This window comes from Ranitomeya imitator, chromosome 1 (genome assembly GCF_032444005.1).
Source record: "Ranitomeya imitator isolate aRanImi1 chromosome 1, aRanImi1.pri, whole genome shotgun sequence".
Taxonomy (NCBI): domain Eukaryota; kingdom Metazoa; phylum Chordata; class Amphibia; order Anura; family Dendrobatidae; genus Ranitomeya; species Ranitomeya imitator.
Window position 1 is genome coordinate 759,277,704 of NC_091282.1, and position 12,945 is coordinate 759,290,648.

General features: G+C 46.5%; 1 protein-coding gene across 2 annotated transcripts in view; it reads left to right on the forward strand.

The window, feature by feature from the left end:
* Window positions 1-12,945, forward strand: part of CDKL1 (cyclin dependent kinase like 1) — a 92,664-nt gene that overhangs the window by 33,008 nt on the left and 46,711 nt on the right. The window lies entirely within an intron of this gene.

Genomic DNA, 12,945 nt, shown 5'->3' on the forward strand with positions numbered 1-12,945 from the left:
AGGGGTTACCAGAAGAAAAAAAGAAAAAATTCCAGCCCTTTCGTAGACCCTATTATAGTCAGAGATCAGACTATAGGGGTAAAGGTAAACAAGGGAGATGGAGTTATCAGAAAGGGGGAGAAAATAGGATCAGGAATAGGGATCCAGGTCCCTCAAATCCTAGGTCTGAGTTCCGAAGGAAATGACGCCACCAGGATAAGGGGTCGGTTGTTGAATTACCTGGGGGAGTGGGAAAAAATTACCTCAAATCCGTGGGTCCTTCATGTTATATCTCAGGGGTACAGGATAGAGTTCGTATCTCGTCCCCCAGAAAAAATTTTCATTTCCAACGCCCGTCTCTCTTCAGTCTCACCAATGTGGTCAGACATTCAGGATCTCCTCCGGATGGAGGCAATATCTCCCATACCTCCTCACCAAATGGGAACAGGTCACTACTCGGGTCTTTTCTCTATAATAAAACCGTCAGGAGAATCCCGAACCATCATAAACCTCAAGCCGCTAAACAGATGGCTGTCGTACAAGAAATTCGAGATGGAGTCCATTCGCTCCACAATTTCCCTATTAGGGAAGGACGTGGTAATGTGCACTTTGGATCTAAAAAGTGCGTATTATCACGTTCCAATTTTTTCTCAACATCAAAAGTACCTAAGATTCGCGATAGAGAAAGAGGGTTCAGTCTTCCACTATCAATTCCGTTGCCTTCCATTTGGACTGGCATCGGCTCCAAGAGTTTTTACAAAACTCATCATAGAGATCGTATCTTACCTAAGGAAGCGAGATATCATTATAATACCATATCTAGACGATTTCCTGTTAGTGGCAGACTCAGTGAGCCAACTCAAGATCGATTCTCAGTTGGTGATCTCCACACTGCAGAAACTAGGTTGGGTGTTGAACTGGGAGAAATCACACTTAACCCCAAGATCAAGAAGACAGTTTCTAGGCGTAATACTAGACTCGAAGATCAGGAAGTCTTTTCTTCCAGACAGAAGGCGGTCAGACCTGATGAAGAAGTTTCGACAGTTTGCAAGAACTCGGGTGACAATAAGAGATGCAATGAAAATCCTAGGCCTGATGACAGCTTGTATCCCATGCGTCAGCTGGAGCCAATTCCATTCCCGTCAATTACAAAGAGCAGTTCTAATAACATGGGACAGAAGACAGTCTTCGTTGGACAGACAGTTTGTCCTATCCTATCGAGTCAGGAAATCCCTACGATGGTGGACGGTGTCAGAGAACCTTCAGGTGGGGGTCCCATGGATCCAGACCCCGGCAGTCACGGTAACCACGGACGCAAGTCAACAAGGTTGGGGCGGCCAGGTACTCGGAAGATACTACCAGGGACAATGGAATTCGGAAGAGAGCAACAATTCCTCAAACCACAGAGAGCTACAGGCGGTTTGGAAGGTTTTGTGTTCAGCCCGGACCCTACTAAAAAACAGACATCTAAAGATCTTATCGGACAACACGACGGCGGTAGCTTTCCTTCGCCATCAAGGGGGCCCGAGGCATCCGAAGCTACAACATCTGGCGGATCAGATCTTCGAATGGGCAGAAAGATCGGTACTTTCGATTTCAGCAGTTCACTTGGAAGGCTCAAAGAACCAGGTTGCGGATTTTCTGAGCAGAGAAAAACTATCGCCCATAGAGTGGGAACTGAACAGCAGAATTTTCGATACCCTGTGTCAACGCTGGGGAACCCCGACCGTGGATCTATGCGCAACCAGAAGGAATGCAAAAATAAGAACCTTTTTCTCACTAAATCCTCAGGAGAATCCAGCAGGGGTAGATGCCCTTTCTCAGTCGTGGAGCTCGGGTCTGCTATACGCCTTCCCCCCTCTGGCATTAGTACCAAGGGTACTCAGGAAAATTTGCGAGGACAGATCTCGGGTGATCCTGGTGGTCCCTTTCTGGGCCGGAAGGAGCTGGTTCCCCCTTCTAAAGAAGCTGGCAGTGGACAGTCCTTACCATCTTCCAGTCAGGGGGGATTTACTTTCTCAGGGTCCGATCCTCCATCAGAACCCAGAGAAGCTGCGGTTAACAGCTTGGATCCTGAACGGCAAATCCTGAGGGCAAGAGGCCTTTCAGAAGGAGTGATTTCTATTCTACAAGCAAGTAGGAAGCCGGTGACTTCAGCAATATACCTCAGAACCTGGAAGAAATTCTTCAGTTTTTGTGGAGACACAACAATCGATGTTGATCACCCTAACATACCCAGGATTCTTGATTTCCTACAACAGGGGTTCAAGGGGCTCAAACCGAGTACTTTGAGGGTTCAAATTGCAGCCCTCAGTGTATTTTATGACTCTTCCCTTGCTGCCCACCCTTGGATCGCTCGGTTCTCTAGAGCGGTCTCAAGGCTGAAACCTCTAATCAGGAAGTCTGTTCCTCCCTGGGACCTTAATTTAGTCCTTAATGTATTATGCAAAGAGCCCTTTGATATAGAGAGGGATATAAATATTGCTAATCTTTCCCTAAAAGCAGTCTTTTTAGTGGCCATTACATCAGCCAAAAGATTGGGGGAACTTCAGGCCCTATCCATCCAGAAACCTTATCTGCAGATATTTGATGATAGGTTGGTCTTGAGGCTTGACCCAGGTTTTCTTCCCAAGGTAGCCTCAGTGTCAAATATTAGCCAAGAGGTTGTTCTTCCGTCCTTTTGTCAGTTTCCTAAAAATCAAAAAAAAGCTTTCTTCCATAACTTAGATGTTAGGGAGACGGTGTTGAAATACTTGGACATGACTAGGGCCTGGAGGCAGGATAGTAATCTCTTTGTCCTGTACGGGGGTCCTAATAGGGGAAAAAAGGCATCAAAATCCACTATTGCCAGGTGGATTAGATCCACTATTACCATGGCCTATCAGGCACAGGGAAGAGATCCTCCAGATAGCCTTAACCCCTTCATGACCCAGCCTATTTTGACCTTAAAGACCTTGCCGTTTTTGCAATTCTGACCAGTGTCCCTTTATGAGGTAATAACTCAGGAACGCTTCAACGGATCCTAGTGGTTCTGAGATTGTTTTTTCGTGACATATTGGGCTTCATGTTAGTGGTAAATTTAGGTCAATAAATTCTGTGTTTATTTGTGATAAAAATGGAAATTTGGCGAAAATTTTGAAAATTTCGCAATTTTCACATTTTGAATTTTTATTCTGTTAAACCAGAGAGTTATGTGACACAAAATAGTTAATAAATAACATTTCCCACACGTCTACTTTACATCAGCACAATTTTGGAAACAAAATTTTTTTTTGCTAGGAAGTTATAAGGGTTAAAATTTGACCAGCGATTTCTCATTTTTACAACGAAATTTACAAAACCATTTTTTTTAGGGCCCACCTCACATTTGAAGTCAGTTTGAGGGGTCTATATGGCTGAAAATACCCAAAAGTGACACCATTCTAAAAACTGCACCCCTCAAGGTGCACAAAACCACATTCAAGAAGTTTATTAACCCTTCAGGTGCTTCACAGCAGCAGAAGCAACATGGAAGGAAAAAACGAACATTTAACTTTTTAGTCACAAAAATGATCTTTCAGCAACAATTTTTTTATTTTCCCAATGGTAAAAGGAGAAACTGAACCACGAAAATTGTTGTCCAATTTGCTGATACCTCATATGTGGGGGTAAACCACTGTTTGGGCTCACGGCAGGGGTTGGAAGGGAAGGAGCGCCATTTGACTTTTTGAAAGAAAAATTGGCTGCACTCTTTAGCGGACACCATGTCCCGTTTGGAGAGCCCCCGTGTTCCTAAAAATTGGAGCTCCCCCACAAGTGACCCCATTTTGGAAACTAGACGCCCCAAGGAACTTATCTAGATGCATAGTGAGCACTTTAAACCCCCAGGTGCTTCACAAATTGATCCGTAAAAAAGAAAAAGTACTTTTTTTTCACAAAAAAATTCTTTTAGCCTCAATTTTTTCATTTTCACATGGGTAACAGGATAAAATGGATGCTAAAATTTGTTGGGCAATTTCTCCTGAGTACACCGATACCTCACATGTGGGGGTAAACCACTGTTTGGGCACATGGTAAGGCTCGGAAGGGAAGGAGCGCCATTTGACTTTTTGAATGAAAAATTATTTCCATCGTTAGCGGGCACCATGTCGCGTTTGGAGAGACCCTGTGTGCCTAAACATTGGAGCTCCCCCACAAGTGACCCCATTTTGGAAACTGGTCTCCCAAATGGACTTATCTAGATGCCTAGTGAGCACTTTAAACCCCCAGGTGCTTCACAGAAGTTTATAACGCAGAGCCATGAAAATAAAAAATAATTTTTCTTTCCTCAAAAATGATTTTTTTAGCCTGGAATTTCCTATTTTGCCAAGGGTAATAGGAGAAATTGGACCACAAATGTTGTTGTGCAGTTTGTCCTGAGTACGCAGATACCCCATATGTGGGGGTAAACCACTGTTTGGGCGCACGGCAGGGCTCTGAAGGGAAGGCACGCCATTTGGCTTTTTAAATGGAAAATTAGCTCCAATCATTAGCGGACACCATGTTGCGTTTGGAGAGCCCCTGGGTGCATAAACATTGGAGATCCCCCACAAATGACCCCATTTTGGAAACTAGACCCCCAAAGGAACTAATCTAGATGTGTGGTGAGCACTTTGAACCCTCAAGTGCTTCACAGAAGTTTATAACGCAGAGCCATGAAAATAAAAAAAAAATTTCTTTTCTCAAAAATGACTTTTTAGCCCGCAATTTTTTATTTTCCCAAGGGTTACAGGAGAAATTGGACCCCAAAAGTTGTTGTCCAGTTTTTCCTGATTACGGTGATACCCCATATGTGGGGGTAAACCACTGTTTGGGCACACGTTGGGGCTCAGAAGGGAAGTAGTGACTTTTGAAATGCAGACTTTGATGGAATGGTCTGCGGACGTCACGTTGCGTTTGCAGAGCCCCTGGTGTGCCTAAACAGTAGAAACCCCCCACAAGTGACCCCATTTTATAAACTAGACCCCCCAAGGAACTTACCGGATCTAGATATGTGGTGAGCACTTTCAACCCCCAAGTGCTTCACAGACGTTTACAACGCAGAGCCATGAAAATAAAAAGTCATTTTTCTTTCCTCAAAAATGATGTTTTAGCAAGCAATTTTTTATTTTCTCAAGGGTAACAGGAGAAATTGGACCCCAATAATTGTTGCGCAGTTTGTCCTGAGTATGCTGGTACCCCATATGTGGGGCTAAACCACTGTTTGGGCACACGTCGGGGCTCGGAAGTGAGGGAGCACCATTTGACTTTTTGAATACAAGATTGGCTGGAATCAATGGTGGCGCCATGTTGCATTTGGAGACCCCCTGATGTGCCTAAACAGTGGAAACCCCTCAATTCTAACTCCAACACACCCCTAACCCTTATCCCAACTGTAGCCATAACCCTAATCACAACCCTAACCCCAACACACCCCTAACCACAACCCTAACCCCAACACACCCCTAACCCTAACCACAACCCAACCCTAACCCTAAGGCTATGTGCCCACGTTGCGGATTCGTGTGAGATTTTTCAGCACCATTTTTGAAAAATCCGTTGGTAAAAGGCACTGCGTTTTACCTGCGGATTTACCGCAAATTGCCAGTGTTTTTTGTGCGGATTTCACCTGCGGATTCCTATTGAGGAACAGGTGTAAAACGCTGCGGAATCTGCACAAAGAATTGACATGCTGCGGAAAATACAATGCAGCGTTTCCGCGTGGTATTTTCCGCACCATGGGCACAGCGGATTTGTTTTTCCATATGTTTACATGGTACTGTAAACCTGATGGAACACTGCTGCGAATCCGCAGCAGCCAATCCGCTGCGGATCTGCAGCCAAATCCGCACCGTGTGCACATAGCCTAATTCTAAAGGTATGTGCACACGCTGCGGAAAACGCTGCGGATCCGCAGCAGTTTCCCATGAGTTTACAGTTCAATGTAAACCTATGGGAAACAAAAATCGCTGTACACATGCTGCAGAAAAACTGCACGGAAACGCAGCGGTTTACTTTCCGCAGCATGTCACTTATTTCTGCGGATTTCGCAGCGGTTTTACAGCTGCTCCAATAGAAAATCGCAGTGAAATACGCAGAAAAACCGCGGTAAATCCGCGATAAATCCACAGCGGTTTAGCACTGCGGATTTATCAAATCTGCTGCGGAATAATCCGCAGAGGACCAGAATACGTGTGCCCATACCGTACCCTAACCCTAGTTCTAACTCCAACCTTAGTGGGAAAAAAAAAATTCTTTATTTTATTATTGTCCCTACCTATGGGGGTGACAAAGGGGGGGGGGGTCATTTACTGTTTTTTTTTTTTTTTATTTTGATCACTGTGAGGTTTTATCACAGTGATCAAAATTCAGGTACTATGTAAGAAGAAGCGGCAACACTCACTGGTCCTGTGTGGTCCAAGTATTTATTGATAAAACACAAACATGGTATCTTCACGGCATCGGGAAACAGACGAACAAGGAGGTGAGCAGGATGTGACGACGGCCGTTTCGCGCCGACGATAGCGCTTCCACGGGTCTAAGGAACAGGAGCGAGACGCGGGTCTAAAAAGGAAGGCGAGGGGAAGAAGGCCCCTCCCCTCCTCTAGATCCCCGCCCTCCCGCCCACTGCACCTACAGACAAGGTAATCATACGTGACAGGTGAGTTAAAAAAGAGCCGGGACTAATCCGGATCATAAACACCATAGCTCCCAGTTAAAAACATGAACATAAAGAAATATAAGACCCCAACGGCCGAGACGGGTATGAGGATCAGATGTAACAATACCATCCTCTTACAAAGCGCAGTGAGTCAATCGCATAATATCAAATACATTTATAACCGTAGGGATAATATCAATACCCCACCACGAAAAGGTAATACGTCCAACATACACAAATTGCAGTACATAGAAGTCTAACATAAAGCGGAACAAAAAGCCTGGAAACGCAACTTAACCCAAAAAGACAGCCATATCGATTTTATCGTTTAAACCTGCTGGACCAACCGCCCGCGTGCGCAAGATCCACTGCGCCTCCTTCCTAAGCAGCAATTTATGCACATCGCCACCTTGTGCTGGAACGACCACCTTCTCAATGCCCGCAAAAGTAAGAACATCAGGATCCCCCCGATGGGTATCCCTGACTTGGATTCTATGGGGATGTCTTTCACCTCCGTGTTTGGGGGAGAGAATCTAGAGTTCTTGGATGTAGCAGTGAAAATCCAAGATGGGGATATCTGTACCTCGGTCCATAGAAAACCCACTGCCACCAATTCTGTCCTACATTTGACAGCTTCCACCCTTTACACACAAAACGTTCACTGCCTTATAGCCAACTTCTCCGGACGAGAAGGATTAATAATACCCAGTCGGGATTTGAGAGGCAGTCTGGCGAGTTATGCGAGAGACTTCGAGCTAGGGGTTACCCCGCCAGTGTGTTACAAGGGGCAGTGAAGCGGGTGGCTGGACGTGAGCGGTCTGGGACGAGTAGGGGTGGAGTTCCTGGGGGCCAGCGGTTTTCCTTTTCTTTTCGGTTTGGTCCCATGGACCGTGAGATCCGAGCTTCGATTAGGAGACACTGGCATGTGCTGGCAGGTGACAGAGATCTGGCGGAAAAAGTGGCAAGAGGGCCGCTTATATCTACTAGACGAAGTACATGAATTAGGGATGTACTGGTGCGGAATCGTTTTTCCAATCCAAAATCTAATTGGTTGGAACAGTGCATTCCTAAAGGGAATTTCCGTTGTGGTCACTGCCTTTCATGTAAACAGCACTTGACTGGACGGTCTTTGGACATTGGGCCTATTAAATATACCGTTCAACAGTTTATATCTTGCAAGACCGATTACGTGGTATATGTGGTGTTCTGTCCCTGTAAAAGATACTATATCGGCAAAACTATTAGGCATTTGTGCATTAGATTTAGAGAACATTATAGGTCTATTCGTACTGGCATAGGTGCACCGAGGCTAATCGAGCACGTCAGGGATACCCATCGGGGGGATCCTGATGTTCTTACTTTTGCGGGCATTGAGAAGGTGGTCGTTCCAGCACAAGGTGGCGATGTGCATAAATTGCTGCTTAGGAAGGAGGCGCAGTGGATATCGCGCACGCGGGCGGTTGGTCCAGCAGGTTTAAACGATAAAATCGATATGGCTGTCTTTTTGGGTTAAGTTGCGTTTCCAGGCTTTTTGTTCCGCTTTATGTTAGACTTCTATGTACTGCAATTTGTGTATGTTGGACGTATTACCTTTTCATGGTGGGGTATTGATATTATCCCTACGGTTATAAATGTATTTGATATTATGCGATTGACTCACTGCGCTTTGTAAGAGGATGGTATTGTTACATCTGATCCTCATGCCCGTCTCGGCCGTTGGGGTCTTATATTTCTTTGTTTATGTTCATGTTTTTAACTGGGAGCTATGGTGTTAATGATCCGGATTAGTCCCGGCTCTTTTTTAACTCGCCTGTCACGTATGATTACCTTGTCTGTAGGTGCAGTGGGCAGGAGGGCGGGGATCTAGAGGAGGGGAGGGGCCTTCTTCCCCTCGCCTTCCTTTTTAGACCCGCGTCTCGCTCCTGTTCCTTAGACCCGTGGAAGCGCTATCGTCGGCGCGAAACGACCGTCGTCACATCCTGCTCACCTCCCTGTTCGTCTGTTTCCCGATGCCGTGAAGATACCATGTTTGTGTTTTATCAATAAATACTTGGACCACACAGGACCGGTGAGTGTTGCCGCTTCTTCTTACATAGTACCAGTGGCGTGACTTTTTTCCAGCATGCACCTCGACCGGAGAGTCGGACCCATAGAAGTGACACGCACACCGTTTGTATCGCTGTTGGTTAAGGAAGGGCTGTGCGGCAGCTTTGCTCTAGATTGTTTTAGTGATCAAAATTCACATTGGAATGAATCTGCCGGCCGGCAGATTCGGCGGGCGCATTGCGCATGCACCCGCCATTTTGGAAGATGGCGGTGCCCAGGAAAGAAGACGGACGGACCCCGGGAGGCTCGGTAAGTATGATGGCGTGGGGAGGGGGGGGGGGGGTAGGAGGGGGTGGATCGGAGCATGGGGGGGTGTGGATCGGAGCATGGGGGGGGTGGATCGGAACGCGGGGGGTGGATCGGAGTGCGGGGGGGTGGATCGGAGTGCGGGGGGGTGGATCGGAGTGCGAGGGGGTGTGGATCGGAGTGCGAGGGGGTGGATCGGAGTGCGGGGGGGTGGATCGGAGTGCGGGGGGGTGGATCGGAGTGCGGGGGGGTGGTGGATCGGAGTGCGAGGGGGTGGATCGGAGTGCGGGGGGGTGGATCGGAGTGCGGGGGGGTGGATCGGAGTGCGGGGGGGGTGGATCGGAGTGCGGGGGGAGTTGGATTGGAGCACGGGGGGAGCGGACAGGAGGTCGGGAGAGCGGAGCACAGGACGGAGGGGAGCGGACCACAGATCGGAGGGCTGGGGGGGCGATCGGTGGGGTGGGGCGGGTGCACATCAGTGTTTCCAGCCATGGCCAATGATATTGCAGCATCGGCCATGGCTGGATTGTAATATTTCACCAGTTTATTAGGTGAAATATTACAAATCGCTCTGATTGGCAGTTTCACTTTCAAAAGCCAATCAGAGCGATCGTAGCCACGGGGGGGGGGGGGGGGCTAAACTACAACTCCTGTCCCTGCAGGCCGGGTGAAATTACAGTTAACCCTTTCACCTGGCCTGCAGGAGCCCAATCCGGCCATGACGCATATGCTGCGTCACAGGTCGGAATGGCACAGGTTTTCATGACGCATACGGTGCGTCAAAGGTCGGGAAGGGGTTAAAGGGTTAAATGGCGGAAAAAATTGGCGTGGGCTCCCGCGCAATTTTCTCCAGAGTAGTAAAGCCAGTGACTAAGGGCAGATATTATTAGCCTGGAGAGGGTCCATGGTTATTGGGCCCCCCCCCTGGCTAAAATCATCTGCCCCCAGCCACCCCAGAAAAGGCACATCTGGAAGATGCGCCTATTCTGGTACTTGGCCACTCTCTGGCACTTGGCCATTCCCGTGTAGCGGTGGGATATGGGGTAATGAAGGGTTAATGTCACCTTGCTATTGTAAGGTGACATTAAGCCAGATTAATAATGGAGAGGTGTCAATTATGACACCTATCCATTATTAATCCAATAGTATGAAATGGTTAAAAAAGCACACACACATTATTAAAAAGTATTTTAATGAAATAAACACACAGGTTGTTTTAATATTTTATTTCTCTCTCAATCCACCTAAAGACCCTCGCTCTGTAACAAAGGGAAAATAATAAACCAACAATATACATACCTTCCGTTGATCTGTAACGTCCCACGATGTAAATCCATCTGAAGGGGTTAAAATATTTTACAGGCAGGAGCTCTGCTATAATGCAGCTGTGCTCGTGCCTGTAAACCCCGGGGAATGAAGGTAATGTAGGTCAATGACCTATAGTTACCTTCATTCGCGGTGATGCGCCCTCTGCTGGATGTCCTCATATGACCTCGAGCGTGGGAACTTTCCTGTTGGTTTATTATTTTTCCTTTGTTACAGAGCGAGGGTCTTCAGGTGGATTGAGAGAGCAATAAAATATTAAAACAACCTGTGTGTTTATTTCATTAAAATACTTTTTTTTAACCATTTCATACTATTGGTTTAATAATGGATAGGTGTCATAATTGACGCCTCTCCATTATTAATCTGGCTTAATGTCACCTTACAATAGCAAGGTGACATTAACCCTTCATTACCCCATATCCCACCACTACACGGGAATGGGAAGAGAGTGGCCAAGTGCCAGAATAGGTGCATCTTCCAGATGTGCCTTTTCTGGGGTGGCTGGGGGCAGTTGTTTTTAGCCGGGGGGGGGGGGGCAATAACCATGGACCCTCTCCAGGCTAATAATATCTGCCCTCAGTCACTGGCTTTACTACTCTGGCGGAGAAAATTGCGCGGGAGCCCACGCCAATTTTTTCCGCCATTTAACCCTTTAATAGCTAGAGCGCCCAAATTTTGCACATACACACTACTAACAGTAGTGTGGAATATGCAAAAACAATGGGGATATGAAATGGTTTACTGTATGTAAACCATGTCTCATATCATGTCGGGTTTAGGAAGGAGATGGCAAAAGCCGGCAATTGAATTACCGGCTTTAAAGCTATCTCGCGCATATATAGTACATATGTTTTTATGTTTTTGGGAGCACATGGATCCATTGTATGTCCGTATGTCGGTTTTGCAAGCCTGCGAGAAAATCTCGCAGTACGGATGCCATACGGATTACATACGGAGGATGCCATGCGCAAAATACGCTGACACACCCTGCCTACGGAGGAGATATGGACCACTATTTTGGGGACTTTTCTGCGTATTACGGCCGTATATTACGGACTGTATTTTTATACGCTGAGTGTGACGCCAGCCTTACTGCTACGACTTCAAACACCACAGGAAAAAAACATACACAATGTAACAAAATTTAACAAAAAAAATTATCACAAGGGGGATACTTTATCATCAGCCTGTTGTCCGGGGGGCTTTGAGCAATCCAAACTTGTTACAAAGCAATGACTGTTTTGGTAATAAAATAAGATGGCAACAAGATGATATAACGATGAGCCCGTCACGGCAGGATGTCACATCCGAAGGAATTTATAGACATCGGTAGTGCTTGTAACATTTTCACGGGATTTCTTTAGTCATTTCTGGACAGAAAGTGTCAGTCTTGTGGCCGGTGGCTTGTTATCAGTCGTACAAGTGGAGACCTGCTTGAGGAGTGTTTTTCCGGCTCTTAGTCAATAGTAACAACCTCTGTTTATTGATGGCTGGAATGCCAGGCACTATCTGGCAACGTGTTTATGTAGTTAAGCTGCCCTGATCCTCCCTATTCAGCGCGGCCAAAAAGCAAATATTTAGTGAACGCTGAATTGTAACCAACAATACCCGGCGCTGCGATAGATGGACAGCAATCCTATTTGTGTGTGTCCTGTGAGCCACGTTTTCTATGGCCGTGTTTGTGTTTTGATTTTCGTGGTATTAACCAATGCTTTGATATTGCCTTCAGGACATGGGCGAGCCTATTATCCTGTCCTTTTATGACGTTTAATGTAGGATGTTTTTAATAGAAAAGCAAACTGGGAGATGACAAGATTTTGGCGTGCAGAGCATTTCTTGCTCATCCATGGTATCTGTCAAGAGAAATATGTTGGGAAGCTGCCTACAAAGGGCTTTAAGGAAACCCATCATCAGGCGCCATTTCTTTATTATCCTCTAAACCACTGTGTAGCGCCACTGCTACTCTGCTTACAATATTAAAAAAACAAACAAGAACAAAAATAAACACTACAAATTGTCTCTCATGGTATAATAATGAGCGCGGAGTCGTCCAATAGGCATGTCCAGACCATGCTCGGCTCCTCCTCTGTGCCTGCTAATACGGCTCCTGCACCTCTGATGTCTGCTATATTATTCACAGCGACGGCCAAATGTTTGTTGAGCTGGCACAGTGATCAGAAAATTGGCTCACTCAGGATTCACTTTGCCCTATTCAGGGCATTGGAAAGTGATTCTTTATTTATGTACCAGTCTCCTGTCCAATCGCTATGTGGTTGATATGTAGTTGTAGGTGTCAATCAGAGAGTAACTGCTGAGCATGAGACAATTTCACCCCTTTAGGGTATGTGTCCACGTTCAGGATTGCATCAGGATTTGGTCAGGATTTTATGCAGGTGAAATCCTGACCAAATCTGCACCTGAGGTCCCTGGCAGGTCACCTGCGCTGTCCTTGCGTTTTTCTGCAATGTAAGGACATGCTGCGTTCTTAAAAGATGCGCCGCATGTGCGTTTTCGCGGGTCTGCCGCATGCGTCTTTTAATGCATAGTGGAGACGTGATTTCATGAAATCCCCTCCACTATGCTGTAACATCTGGACGCTGCGTTTTTGACACTGCGGCTCAACGCAGCGT